The following is a 12,634-nucleotide window of genomic DNA, read 5'->3' as shown; positions in this document are numbered from 1 at the left end:
AATCAGTTCACTTGCACCCTTAGATTTCAATTGGCACTTTGATGTTTTGTGACACTTTTGGGCTTGTAAACTCTAAGAAATCATATCTTTTGGTCTTTTATCTGATTTTGACCACGGTTATGCCCTTTCATGTATTAAATATTCAACTTTTTTTCTGGCTTGGTTTGGGATTTTCAATTTCTGGTTTCTGGACATAATTGTTTTTTGGTGCTACTTAAATACTACATATGTTATCTCTGAGCCAGGTTAATGAATTAGGGAACTTGACTCTCTTGGGGTAACAAGGACAAGTAGTCAAAGCTTATTCTAGTTAGGGGCAGCATTACAAATGCAGATGCAATATGTCATATTCAATAATACTCAATAACTTCCATATTTGGTCAGTGCTTTATTTTTTTAACATGAAGGAGGAGTTTGTCGATAGCAAATGGGACAGTCACAATTAAGAAAGACACATAGGATGCGAAGGTGCTAGCACATTTTGGGACTGAGATACAACCCTAAATGATTTTAGAACTCCTTCATGCTAAGATCTAGAGTTCATATTTCATCGTCTATGTGGTCAATGTTTACTAATAGAGCTGTTCTTGAGTTAACTCATAGATCTTTAGACTTCAATAGGTTCCACTTTTTTTGAGGGGTGCTTTTTCCCACAAGGGTTTTAGGTTTGTGCATATAATACAACTGCAGGACTTATTAGGTATTGGTTCAACAACCAAAGAAACTGAAGCCAAGATAAAATAAAAGTTATCCCACTGAAAATCCCAATGGCCAAAAAGCCACCATCTGAACAACAAGGACCAATAGGTATGGGCTCTACTGATGGTGGGACAGATGTAATAGTGAGCATGCTTCCAGTATGGAATCCCGGTCAGAAATGTTCAGGCCTGGGTGCATGCACTGTGACCATGAGATTTAACATTTTCTGCTGGAAACGGGACTTTAGGATAAGTGCATTGCAATAAACTTGAAAGTTAATATCTTTGGCACTGCACACGTTAGAAAGATGGTTTAAATGGTCTCAGAGTAAGTGCAGGCCTGTCCAGCCAACAGAATTAAGTCTAGCACCAGGGGTGTGAAGTCAGACTCCCTTCTTGTCTAGCTGACACTAACAAGGTGGGCACAGGCACCCTCCAGGTACTTCACAAGGTTGGGTCAGTGCTAACTCACCCTCTCAATAAAGACAAACAAAATTGCAGCTGCATAACCCAGAGGATACACTTTTGTTATTGTTTCTTTTTTGTGACTTGCTGGGCTAAAGGGATCTCATGGCTCCTAACGGATCTCCTCGGTCCATCAGGATATCTTCCGTAAATATAGTTTAGTCAGCTTGACCTTGTAAAGGTCTTCGACAGATCAGGTTAGGTAATATGAACAGATGCTATCAAGCTCCTTTTGCAGGTAAGCACTCCTTCTCTTCACAGATCACAAAACGAATGCATCATTCAGGACTTGCAGATATAAGGCAGTCTGTAAGGAGAATAGCAGCTCAGCAGAGGTTCTCTTCTGGTTGGATGCATTTTCCTAAACTGGTATACAAGCGTTCTAACAGCTCAGGGGAGCTAACAAGTATTGGTGAATAGGACCAATATTTATCCTCCTCCAATGGCCACAAGGATCAAAAAGCCAACAAATGAGTCTGCTTATTTAAAAGTGTAAGCACCCTTCCAGTCCTGGAGTTGAGTATCTTCAACCTGCTATCCGAATGGAATCTGAAGCCACCAGTCATATATGCATGAATGCATGTAATGTGATATATGTTGCACAAGCCCAGTTGTTGAGCAGTGAAGCACTGTACATTATGGAGGGGCTGAGATATGATTAAAGATTGAGCACATTAAGTAGCAATTAACATCTTTGATTTGCACAATTCCATACATATACGCAGATTTACATTTCATATATTAACATTTCTGGACATGGGGGAAATAAATAGTGTGCTCAGAATGACACAATTTTCAGTCAAGTGCCAGGCTAAGATTCAAATTCCCCCCCCCCCCCCCCCCCCCATTTTCAAAGCTTGCAGCTTAGCAACTAGAAAGCATCTTCTCACTCTGTCAGACCACATTGAACTCATACCTGATGATATGTGGATAACACCCAGACTTAGCTCCTCATGTGTTCCTGTTGTATAAGTATTGGAAATGGCCCTTTTTGCAAGTTACCCCTAAACATTTTGCCTTCCTTATTCACTTTTTGCTGAATTTATTTTTGCTCGTTCTAGGACTCTGAGCACTTTACTACCAATGCAAACCAGTGGTAAAGTGCATGTGCTATCAGTTTAAAACATGGTAACATTGTCTTATCCCCAATTAGCATATTTATTTTACTTAAAAATCCCTGGTAAAGTGTACTACGTGCGCCAAGGGCCTGTAAATTAAATATTACCGGTGGGCCTGCAGCACTGATTGTGCCACCCACATAATTAGCCCTTCTAACCATGTGTCAGGGCTGACATTGTAGAGCCTGTGTGTGCAGTTTAAACTGTGATTTCGACCTTGGAAGATAAACCCTTTTGTCAGGCCCTAGGCTTACGTTTTTATACATTTAAGACACCCCTAGAGGGGAGAGTGCAATGTATTTAATAGACAGGACATGTGCCTTTAAGTTTTACATGGCCTGGTAGTGAAAACCTCTCAAAGTTGTTTTTTACTATTTCAAGGCCTATCTCTGCCATAAGCTAACTTTGGCATTACCTTATTCCATTGTATAAGTGTAATCACCAGTTGGAAAGCGATAAACCCTTCAGGTCTGGTGCCTCTGGAATCACAATTTAAAATCCAAACTCATGGTGAAGTGAGATTTTAAATCTCAATTCTGAAAATGTCGCTTTTATAAAGTTGGAATTTTCTTGCTTTGGCATTTGGTTCCTGTAGCCTGTGTCTGATCAAATGACTCAATGTAGTTGGCAGTTGGGCTATGGGTATTCCTCCTAGACAGCCACACACACTGGGAGCTTAGGTGTTTCCTCACAATGCACATCTCTGGCAGGATGGGAGAAAGGAGCTGGGCAAAGCCTCACCTACACCTGAACAGGCTGTGTCCTGGCCACACACAAAGGACTGCATACCCTCCCTGTATTAACTACTTGGCTGGCCTCCTGATCTGAAGTCTCGGGGACATAAAAGTCTTCCAACACTTGCACTGGAACCCTGCCGTCTGTGAGTCCACACTGCCAAGTGGTGCCACCCCAGTCCTGGACCCTTGGAAGTGGGCCTAAGGTGCTTGTCAGCGGAACTGATGCATCTTCTCTTCTGAGCAAGGCATCCCCGAAAAGATCGGATGCATCTCCTTTGCTTAGCGGTGCATCTATGAGGTGAACTATGCATTGCAGCTGTTGCGGGGGTTTGGACTTGCCACTAAAAACTTGCATTGCCCCAGTATCCTGCATCTGGGACTTCTGCATCGCCTTCAGAACCACAGCTGAGCTACACGTTTTCCAACACAAGCTCCTCACATCCCTCATCGATGACAGCCTCTACAACGACGTAGAAACTGCATCCAATCGTCACCGCTCATCAGAATCAATGCAATGCCTCAGCTGCGCCTCGCATCCTAGACACTGGACTTCCCATCACAAGCCCCGTCAACAGGCTTCTCTACGTTGATGCAAAAGAACCTCACACCGCAGCCATGCTGTGTCCTGGAACCAATGCATCACCTCTGCTGCGCGACGTATCTTCATGCAATGCTTTACAACCAGGATTTAAGGTACTTTGTTCAGTTGTTCTAACCCAGTCCCTCTAGCCGGCCCACACTCCATCGTGGTTGGCATGAGCTTGTGACTTTGTCCCAGTCCAGCGTGACCATATATCCCAAATAGCACTTTTTGCTTCTTGGCACTATTTTACTTAAGAAATGTGAAATTAAATATCTACAGTTCTACTAATTAGATGTTTGCCATTTTGGTCTTGTTTTATTTATTAAAGTCTACTGGATCTTTTTGTGTGGTGTTTTCACAGTATTACTGTATGTAGTGTTGCACACATACTTTACTCATTGCCTCTAAGCCAACCCTGACTGATTTGTGCAACGCTTCCAGAGGGTGAGCACAGGTTAATTTAGGGGCTGCCTACCTCTTAGAATGAACTAGTATTGTGGTTGCTGCTTGACCATATCTCATATCTCAGTCAACCAACAACCCTATTACTAACAATAAGGATACAGCAGCAACGCAGACAGAGATAACTGGATGGGTCTCAGTTAAGAGGTGCAAAACCTTCATATATATGTTGTAACATGATTAAGACAGGGGACATCAGTAATAGTGACTGGACAGATACTTAACAGGGGGGAGCCAGTAAGCAGGCAACGCACATAGAAGTTGAAAAACGCTATTTCTGATTGTTTATGTGCAGGAAGGGAACCCTTCCTGCACATAAAGAATCTGCTCACGATGCAGGCATCCTTTCACCATGGTGCCAGGGTGCCTGAGCCGGTGCATGGCAGCAGTTTGTGTGCCAGCGCAGGGGGGAAGCACAGAGATGTGACCTATTGTTGTAAATATGTCACATCCCTGTGCTTTGAAAGTGACTCAGTGTGGCACAGCCAAATTGCTTGCAGCACACACTGAGTCACGCTCCTTGTAAATCTGCCCCTTAGAGTTCTCATCAGCTCTTCTTTGTCCTCCTCCTTGTTTGTCTGATTTCAAAATGAAGCATCTATGCCACCACAGACAGATTTAACAAGGTCAACTTCCTAAAAACATCAAATAAAAACAAACTGCTCCTTGCCAATGAGGATATCTTCACCTCCTTTACCTTCCTTTGCCTGTTTGTTTTTGTCTCTATTTTACAGGTCAGCGGAGTGTGGGGTACAGGCTGCATCTAGTCTTCGTGTAAAGTCATTTCCCAGGACCTCTATGGAGCTTGGGTCATGGTTGAAACTTCAATGCAGGCGGCCTACCTGTAGCAATGCCCGGGGGCTATGTACATATGATGCAAGATTTGAATACCTCTGCTAGAATTTGGCTTACTGGTTGACTGGGGTGTGAGCCCTGGTCAACCAGCAACCACAATCCCTGTCAGGGTAAGGCACAAGCAAACCCCAAATGATCCTGTGCTCAACCCCCTGGTAGGTTGCACAGAGCAATGATGCTTAAAATAGAAGCAATGTATAAAGTATTTGTACAACATTTCAAACGGTAAAACAGAAAACACCACACAAAACAATCCTACACCAGGTTAGAACAATAGAGCTGGATTAGATCATGAAAATAAGACCAAAATGACAACAATCTAATAATCAGAATTGGAGTAAAACTGTAAAATATTGCCTAAAAAAAGTAAGTGCCAACTTATCTATGTGGTCGTACTGGATGGGGTCAAAATCAAAGGCGACTTTCTCTGAATTTTGGTGCATGCACAGCGGTTCCAATGTGAAAGGGCCTGTTTGCTGTTGTGAAGAGCCCAAAAGATTGATTTAGAGAGCCCGAGATCCACACCAAGGGTACAGGACCTGATAGGCAACACTTGGGGGTCAGAAATGTGCTGAAGATGGCTCCAGGAGTTGTTGGGGAGTATTTTATGTCCCTGAGGTTAAAATTAGAAGGCCAACAGACTAGCCCTTTGAGTCACTCTTGGGTCCTGGGATCAAGATGACGTTGCAGGTCCAGTTCTTCTTCCCTGAGCAAGAGAGCAGCAGGCAACATGTCAGCACAGCAGGGTAGCAGTTCCTTTAGAGCAGCAGTCCAGCAGAGTGGCGCTCCTTGTAACAGACACAAGGAGACGATGGACGGAGCGCTGAAAGTTTCAGACACTCATCCACAGATCTGGGTTGAATACATCAGCATTCTTCATCTCACTTCTCCACCTCAGTTCAGACCCAGCTATATGCAAATCAGTCTTGACCCTGGGCCTCATGGGTACAGTCCAGCCCGAACTCCCAAGCCAGGTCTTCCTTGAACCGGAAACTAATATCCTGGGACCCGTTTCTGGGTAACACCCTTCTTCAGCCAGTGTAGCTGTACTCCGGTGGCAAAGTGAGCAAGGGACCCACATCTGGGTATACCCTGCCAACTTAGGCCCAACATAGCAAACACAAGGAGACGATGGACGTAGTGCTGAAAGTTTCAGACACTCACCCAAATTCACAGATCTGGGTTGATTCCATCATCATTCTTTAGCTCACTTCGCCACTTCAGTTCAGACCCAGCTATATGCAAATCAGTCTTGAGCCTGTGCCTCATGGGAACAGTCAAGCCCGAACTGCCAAGCCAGGTCTTCCTTGAACCGGAAACAACTATCCTGGGACCGGTTTCTGGGTAACACCCTTCATCAGCCAGGCTAGCTTGAATCCAGTGGCAAAGTGAGCAAGGGTCCCACATCTGGGCATACCCTACCAACTTATGGTGAACAAAGCAAACACATGGAGATGATGGACTGAGCGCTGAAGGTTTCAGACACTCACCCCAGTCACAGATCTGGGTTGAATCCATCATCATTCTTTACCTCACTTCACCCACTCAGTTCAGACCCAGCTATATGCAAATCAGTCTTGACCCTGTGCCTCATGAGAACAGTCCAGCCCGAACTACCAAGCCAGGTCTACCTTGAACCGTAAACAAGTATCCTGGGACTGGTTTCTGGGTAACACCCTTCATCAGCCAGGCTAGCTTGAATCAAGTGGCAACGTGAGCACGGAATCCACATCTGGGCATACCCTGCCAACTTATGGCAAAAAAAGCAAACACTCGGAGATGATGGACGAAGCGCTGAAAGTTTCAGACACTCAACCTCAGTCACAGATCTGGGTTGGATCCATCATCATTCTTTAGCTCACTTCGCCACCTCAGTTCAGACCCAGCTATATGCAAATCAGTCTTGACCCTGTGCCTCATGGGAACAGTCCAGCCCGAACTGCCAAGCCATTTCTTTCTTGAACCGGAAATAAGTATCCTGGGACCGGTTTCTGGGTAACACCCTTCATCAGCAAGGCTAGCTTGAATCCAGTGGCAAATTGTGCCAGGGACCCACATCTGGGCATACCCTGCCAAATTAGGGTGAACAAAGCAAACACAAGGAGCTGTACAGCAGTCCTTCCTTCTGGCAGAGTATTCACAAGTTCAGAAGTGAAGAGTTTTTGTCAGAGGTCCTTTCTTTATACACGTAGCTTGACTCATACAAGTACCAAAGGGTAACACACTAGTCACTCCTAGTATCAAGATTATTTCTAGTATCAGTGCAAGCTCAGGTGCATCTTCAATTGATGAACCAAATAGGGAAGGAGATATGGACAGAGTTGCACAGGGAGCATGCTCTTTGACTTTTTTAGAAGAGGTGCTCAGCTTCAGGATCGGAAACAGAAAACAGAAAGAAAAATGCAGGAGAGGGGGAGGAGAAACACCTCTCTGAGTCAAGTGAGAGGGCAATGCATTCTCAGGCAGCGCCTTTAGCAAATCACAAGGCACAAGAAAGAATTCGGACGTGGTTCTGGCATGAACACCTGGGGCAAAACCCACCTGGGTGTGATGTGTCAGAATCAAGATTACTGTCTGGAGTTTAGCCGCCAGAATCCCGGCCAACATGTTGCTATCCTCATTGAGCAGGGAGATGGGACTATAGCTACAGCAGAGGGTGGGTCCTTCCTGGACTTGGGGAGGACCACAATCAGGGACCTATTTGAGAGATAGAACCAAGAGACTCCATGTGCTCAACCACCCAAAAGACCTCATAGAGGGAGTTCACCACCTCCTCCCTCATCCATTTATAGAACTCAGCCAGGAAGCCATCTTTCGAAGTGGCATTGTGGTACAGTAGGTTGGATATGGCTTGCAATCACTCCACCTTGAAGAGTTCCACCAGGAGTAGTCCCCTGACTGACTTGTTTAGGAAGGGAATCATCATGTATTTTGCCTCATCACATGCAACATAATACAGACTTAGAATTTGGAAGTCTCACAGTTGAACTCTTATGCATTTGTTCAGAGATAAATACAAGCTCATTTCAGGAAGCTATTATTGTTTCAAAAGCTTATCATTTCCTAATCAGTTTAAATACACTGATATATAGGAGTATATTGCCCTTTTCCCCTCTACTACCTCATAAGTATTGAGAGAAATAGTATGACATATTTCTCACCTCTTCCTGGAGCATTATACTTTCCCTATCAACATTGATTGTAACTGGGCTACATCACTACCTGTTATTTGAAGAGGGATATAAAATGTAGGCTCTATCCCAGTGATTTCAGTAACATACATATCCATATGTCATCACTCCTTATGAGTGAGAAACATGACCACATACCAATGTATCAGTTTGCATATATATCATTTTGATATTGCTATATTTAAAATCACCACCCATCTTACCTTCTTCTCTGTATCAGGCTTACTTATAGCTCTGTCCGTTCCTATCCATTATCCTTTCATCTTCTACGAATGTAATGAGGGACAAAGTCACCAGCAGGCATCAAGCTCTGTTATAAAGGCTCAAAGTAAACTGATATTACTGATCCCATTATTAATATATAACAGAAGAAAGATATTGTCAGGACACTCATACACTCATACCTAAAACTCCTGTACTTAGATTACATCACCACCATAATAATCCATCAGATCTGTTATATCATCACATCTCTATAACAGGTGCTTTGAAAGTCACATTGGTGAACAGACCCCCCACTTTCCAACACTCATTTATTTTTAAATCTCTAAATCTAGCAATTCAATAACATTGATTATAGACTATTATCATCCAGTCCTAAATTCCAGGACAAAAAAGTAACATTAAAATGTGTTGGGAATCTCTCTACACACTTACCAAACCCTCCAACGGCCACACAGACTGAAATTCTTGTGAAGGGATTTATTTGCCTAAAGAATCGCTTAAATACATTCTAGTTAGTTCTGGCATCTGTCCTAATTTTTTATTGAATTAGGCGCCTGATAAGTTCACCATATGTTATATATGCCTCGGCAGAGCAAGCAGAGTTCTGCTCTGTGGAATTCCCTGGACTGCAAAAAACCTCTGCAGGATTCCGTGGGTCTCCGCAATTGTGCAGAAGTGCTCGTCCATCTGTTCATGCTGCTTTTTCACAACCAAGTAGCGCGATCTGTGCTCCTCGCTTCGCCACCTCAGTTCAGACCCAGCTATATGCAAATCAGTCTTGACCCTGTGCCTCATGGGAACAGTCCAGCCCGAGCTCCCAAGCCAGGTCTTCCTTGAACTGGAAACTAATATCCTGGGACCGGTTTCTGGGTAACACCCTTCATCAGCCAGGCTAGCTTTACTCCAGTGGCAAAGTGAGCAAGGGACCCACTTCTGGGCATACCCTGCCAACTTAGGCCGAACAAAGCAAACACAAGGAGACGATGGACGGTAAGTCAGACGGCACTCGGAGGTAAGTTAAGTTTATGTGACATTATGAATATAATGTGATTCAGCTTGAGCCAGCCAGGTGCTTGCTGATACCTAATCATACTCATCAGCGCTCACTTGGAATGATTATTTAAGAAGTCACACAGACTCATCTGTCCTCCTATTACTAAGATAGTGGTAGTAATAGTAGTGAGCTAGTATTCTCTGTTCATTTCTCGATGTTGCTTATACAAGCCCAATCTCCCAGTGATGTGTAGAATGTATCAATGCATTGAAAAGGGAGACTGAGTTGGCCCATAAAAGGTAGTTGAGAAACAAACAACATTCGTTGCAATGCATTAGTAGTTCTAAATGTAGTTTAGGCTGAGGAAATTAGGAATAGGTCAACTCAATACTGCTAGAACTATAGGCGATCTGATTTAGAAAAGTACACTGTTACTGCGTTTGCCTGCCAAAATATTTTTAGGGAGATTAACTGCATCTCTAATCCATTTTTTTAATCTTCTTTATTTCTTACATCAGCACCCAAGGTCAAGAGAACATCTAAGGCAGGTGAAGGAAGGGCTGCCTCCACTGCCAAAGGTTCCATCCTCGAAGTCTCAAAGATAATCTACCTTATAGTCAACTGTTAAGAATAAGGCAAAATTGTGCCAGGAAAACTTCGAAGTACACGCGAAAATACTGTGCAAACAACTGAAAACAAGAGGATACCACAAGAAAATGCTCAAATATGCAACCAAGAGAGCATGGTACACACCACGGGAGGAATTACTGGGTAAAAAAAAACAAAAAAAGCCTTGGACAAACTGGTATGTGTGTCAACTTATGGCCCACACACCAATAAATTCCGCAAGGTTATCCTCAATAACTGGCATCTTCTCACTACATTAGAATGCCCGATGGAAAGACTGTTTTTTGCCCTGAAGAAAAATAAAGGTATCGGACAAAAGATCATACGTGCCAACTTGGGAGCATCAAAAGCAAAAACAGACATAAGATCATTATGGAACCTAAAACATGTAGAAGGCCACCACAAATGTGGCCAGTGTATATCATGCTCTAATACGGTGGAAGGAAAATAATTTGTATTCAACTCCATTAAATGGGTCCACAAAGAATTCACAAACTGTGAAACTAACAACACAGTCTATGCAATCATGTGCCCATGCCCCAAACTGTACATTGAAAAAAACACTTAACAAATCAATCAAAGAATCACCCAACATTGTTCAAGAATAAAACAAAAAATACTAACAGCACCAATGGTAGAACATTTTATTGACAAGAATCACTCTGAAAAAGATTTTATCTGGACTGTACTTTCAGGAATCAAACCCTCATCTCGAGGTGGAAATGTTGAAACATCACTTTTAAAACGGGAGGCCTATTTAATGCTGAAATTCAACTGCGTGACTGATGGGCTGAACGAAATGTCAGAACTGCACAAATCAGTGCGCTGATCCTCTGTAAAAATTCTATTTAAAAACGATGTTGTTTATGTGTCAAGTACACATTCTTGTAAATAAGTAAGACTTCACTATTAAGCAGGAGAGGGTAGATTATATTGCCTTCATATGTGTCAAAAACTACTCATGCATTTAATTATGGCAAACATAATAGTGAACTCTATGTCCCATATTCCCTCAGGAGCATCCATAGTTAACTACGGGAACTTCAAATCCCACAATTCTGCGAAAGTACGTCATTTCATGACTATATTTCAAATAGACACACTTCCTTCTCCACTTATCGAATCATACGACAGGAGGAACATTTTGAAACTCAGACGTAAAATCCAAAAGTAAATGATTAAACAGGCATGAATTTTGTACTGGAAGAAGCCTGTTTGCATAAATAGACTAAATGCGGGTTCTACGTTTTACTTTTTAACTCCCAAGCTTGCGATTGAAATAATACTTGCGCAGAGGTGACACAGTTTCAATTAAGTGTGTCCCGGTTTCAGTAGACACAACGTATCCAACATGTGTCAGTTTCTGCTGTTTTTCATGAAATACTTAAAATGTTCCTGATTCCTTTTTTAGATGAAGTGAGATAAACACACGACGAACTTGAAGGCTCCTTAAAACGAATAAGCAAACGCATGCTTTCAAGTAAGTTGCCCACACAAAAGACTCTTCTCACTGCAATTCCTCAAACAATGCGAATTCACCGTCTTAATAAAATGTGGTGTTCCCTCTGTTTACCCTCAGATCACGTATGCCAATAAGAAACAGACAGCCATAGAGTTTAGAAGATACATAACTGTATGAACACTCGCCCCCTCCGCATCAAAAAACCGTAAGTCAAAATTTTCCTTTGACATTGGTACATAAAGTGTGAAACACATATAATGTGACACTGACACAAGATGTTCGCATTTTTTCAGGTCTTAAAATTAAGAACACAGCATCAAAAAGAAGCTCGAAAGTTCTTGCTTGCAGCTTGAGGTACATTACAAATTCAACACGCATGATTACCATGTAAAACAGGAGAAAGCTCTTTAATTTTAGATAACCAGTTGTTTCACTGCTTTTAATTAACAGGTTACACAGGGCCCCAGCCCTGATGAAAACCCTGTGACTCACCAACGGGATTGAAAATGCGTCGGATTTTCCTCTTTTTTCCACAAAGGGTTTTTCAAAAAATGTTGTATTTCTCTGAGGAGGTTTTATTTTCATAAATCAACCCCACAGAGAAGCATGCTACCCTTGTGGGAGCAATCCCTTCTCTAGTTCCAAGGCAAAGGGCTATAGAGATTGCTTTATGTAAATTATATTTTCTGGTGTAAATCTTGAATATTGTTTAATACTTGCATATTTTGTATGAATGTAATTATTGTTTTGTTTTCACAATTGCTTGTTTAACGTATCATGTTAACTGGTTGTGTATTCTACACAGACAAAATGTTTGTAATGGTACTAAAAAATGCAAACTATTTGTGAGTATATCAAATTAAGCCTATGAACTATTGAGTCTAGGTTGATAGTCTGCCTAAATAAATAGCAGCGATACAAAATGGTAGCCAAGTCTTTTCTCTTTTGCGCCCTTTGACATGTCCTACCTGGCACCTGAATTTGGACAACCCCCCCCCCCCCCCCCTTGTTTCATACCAGCAGTGCCACAGCAGGTGGAATCACCACCAGTGCCTCGGCCACAGCCAATGGTTCTGCGGGCCCTAGTAAGCCCTGTTATCATTATTTCCCTAACTTTTATCTTTCTCCACTATTAGAATAATTTTAATTTGCCTTGTATATTTTATCATACTTTCTCCTTTTTTATCTCTTCTATGTAAAGTTTTGTGGAGAACCTC

At 42.5% G+C, this 12,634-nt stretch overlaps 1 long non-coding RNA gene across 1 annotated transcript in view; it reads left to right on the top strand.

The window, feature by feature from the left end:
• LOC146823125 (uncharacterized) overlaps positions 1-12,340 on the top strand; it is a 41,076-nt gene extending 28,736 nt beyond the window's left edge. Inside the window, exon 2 of the long non-coding RNA XR_014961878.1 lies at positions 9,847-12,340. This is a non-coding gene — a long non-coding RNA (uncharacterized LOC146823125). The remainder of the gene's footprint in view (positions 1-9,846) is intronic.
• The last annotated feature ends 294 nt before the right edge of the window (positions 12,341-12,634 follow it).

The sequence above is a fragment of the Triturus cristatus genome, chromosome 5_2 (assembly GCF_964204655.1).
Source record: "Triturus cristatus chromosome 5_2, aTriCri1.1, whole genome shotgun sequence".
In the NCBI taxonomy this organism is placed as follows: Eukaryota; Metazoa; Chordata; class Amphibia; order Caudata; family Salamandridae; genus Triturus; species Triturus cristatus.
The sequence above is the reverse complement of the archived record's forward strand: the minus strand, read 5'-3'. Positions and strand labels throughout refer to the sequence as shown.